Below are 2500 nucleotides of genomic sequence, written 5' to 3'. Positions count from 1 at the left end.
GAGCGAAGATAAAGAGTTTAAAGGAGAAACACTCCCCCAGACCCTGAACCCACCGCTCCAGTTGAACAGCCCCTGCAGCCCAGGACACAGAACCAACTGGTGCTGCAGCATCTCCCTCTCAGAGCACAAGATGCATCCCACCCCTGTGCTGGGATCCAGGTGCCACATCCCACCCCTGTGCTGGGATCCAGGTGCAGCATCCCACCCCTGTGCTGGGATCCAGGCGTGCCAGATACCCGTTTGCAGCCACCGCCCCATGCAGGATCCTCCACTGGCAGTCGCCCACCTGTTTGTCGCCGGGGGTTTGTACAGAGATCGCCAGCGTCTGTTAGAGGAAGTTCACGGGCCAAAGAACTGGGTCCATCTCAACACCTACACCCCTGCCAGAGAGTGTAGGTGTGACACCTTGACGCAGGTGTAGTAGGCAGCTTTCTTGCCGACTGCCTCAAACCCCTCCAGCTTGGGAGTAGCAAAAGACAGGAGGTTGTCCTGCACCTCCTCCACTGCACAGCAGGAGAGACCATCAGTGAAGGACACACAAACTCACACTCATCGTCCCATTGGTCAGTCAGAGAACGGTTCTCCATAAAAGCCCATAGGGCACTGGCAGTGAAGCACGGACTTCATCAACCAACCTGTGCAATAGTCTGAAGGACCTGATGCCAGTTGTCTCCATGAGCTGCTCCGCGGACGCCTTCAGCTTGACGCACCCAGCCCTGGTCAAGCTGGAGGGAGGCTGCAGGAGGAAAGGAGGCGGGAGTCCAGCAGTGGGTTCCCAAACAAAGGCTCCCCAAAGAGCCACATCCCAATGGCAGTCGTGGTGTCACGGCGGACCTTAAAAGCCTGCCATGACTGCAGCACCGACTGACAGAAAGGAGTGAGCCCTGTTAAGTCCATTCCCCTTGGTCCGCAGCAGGAACAGCTGCTTGTCGTAGAGAAGGCGCCTCGCCCGCCTCAGCAGCACCTTTGCCGTGTCCAGCCAACGCAGTCCAAAACCGTACAGCAGCCTCTGCACCGTCTGGAGGTGGAATGCCTGACCTTGAATGTAATGTCAATAAGGCCCTGAGCCCCCTCCTGGACTAGTAGATACAGGGCTGCTGCTCTGATCCAGTGCTGACGGGACGAGAAGAAGTTGACGATGGCCTTTTGGATCTCCTCTAGCAGGCCTCTGGGTGGGTGTAGAATGGTTAATCTGTGCCATAAGGTCGTGGCAACCAAGTTATTAGCAACCAGTAGCCTCCCCCTGTAGGACAACTGGGGTAGCAGCCACTTCCACCTGGACAGTCTGGCAGACACCTTCTCCATCACACCCTCCCAGTTCTGCATCTGGTACTTCTCCCGGCCCAAAACACCCCCAAAACCTTCCATCCATATGTGCATGAGGTAATGCTGAGTTGTAAGTTCAGACAGACAGGTGGAAGAAACTCTGTGGGGTTCCTCACCGGTCCTATCCAGACTAAAGTCCAATCACAATGCAGTCACCCTGATCCCCCGGCTGCAATCTGTGATTTTAACTGATTTTCCAAACATGGTGTCTAGAAAACCATCTATTTCATCGAAGGTATACAGGTCTTCATTTGGGGGCCGGGAGTGTGTCACCGACATGCAGTCCGAGTCAGATTCCAATACATCACTGTCATAATTCGTCACATTTACACTGACAGAAATTGGCACCGCCCTCTTGCAGGGCTCCACCACCTCTCCGCCAGTCCGCTCACTGGGGCCGGGCCCCGCAGCCCACTCCCCACCACCGGAGTTGGGCTCCGCTGCGCCCCCCACCGAAGCACTCCCTGCAGTCCAGCCACCGACAGTCTTTTCGGGTTGATCTGGGCCGGGTGGTGCAGGGGGCGTAGAGACGGTTTGCCCACTCGTGCCCTCCCCTGTGGCTGGATGGGGTGCCCGCACGCCGCCGCTGTCTGTGCGGACATACGACGGGTATGTGTCCTACCTCTCCACAGTGAAGACATTTAACATTCCCTGAACTGGCATAGACCATAGTAACCATCCCCATGTCATCCTAAAGAACGCCTCCAGGGACGGGGGCGTTAAGCACCGTCAACGCCTCCCTCTTCAGGGACTGGATGTGCTTCAGTTTATCGTCCTTACATCCCAGGTTCACGGTGCGGAAGCCGCTCACCATCTTCCCGAAGCGCTGCAGCTCTCACTCCAGCACCTCAATGGGGACAAACGGGGGGACCCCCGACACCGTGACCCGGGTGGAGGGCCCGGCCAGCGGGGACACCTGGAGATACTCGTCATTAATAAAGACGACGTTCTCGATCGCTCCTCCTTTACAAACGCCACCACAGCTTTATACAGTCTGGAGGCAAAGCACAGATTACAATGTCCGATCTGCTCCAACAGCACCAGCAGAACCTCCTCCATCCACACAGCAGGGTCCAGCAGAACCTCCTCCATCCTCACAGCAGGGTCCAGCAGAACCTCCTCCATCCTCACAGCAGAGATCGTCCGTCAAACAAACCCCACTAAAAACTACACA

At 56.7% G+C, this 2500-nt stretch overlaps 1 protein-coding gene across 1 annotated transcript in view; it reads right to left on the bottom strand.

Moving 5' to 3' along the window:
* Nucleotides 1-2500, bottom strand: part of tmeff1a (transmembrane protein with EGF-like and two follistatin-like domains 1a) — a gene marked incomplete at its 5' end in the record, with an annotated part of 30415 nt that overhangs the window by 579 nt on the left and 27336 nt on the right. The gene's annotated exons all lie outside the window — the stretch shown is intronic.

This window comes from Zeus faber, assembly GCF_960531495.2.
Source record: "Zeus faber genome assembly, chromosome: 12".
NCBI classification, from domain to species: Eukaryota; Metazoa; Chordata; class Actinopteri; order Zeiformes; family Zeidae; genus Zeus; species Zeus faber.
Note: the sequence above shows the minus strand (reverse complement) of the source record. Positions and strands in the feature narration are given on the sequence as shown.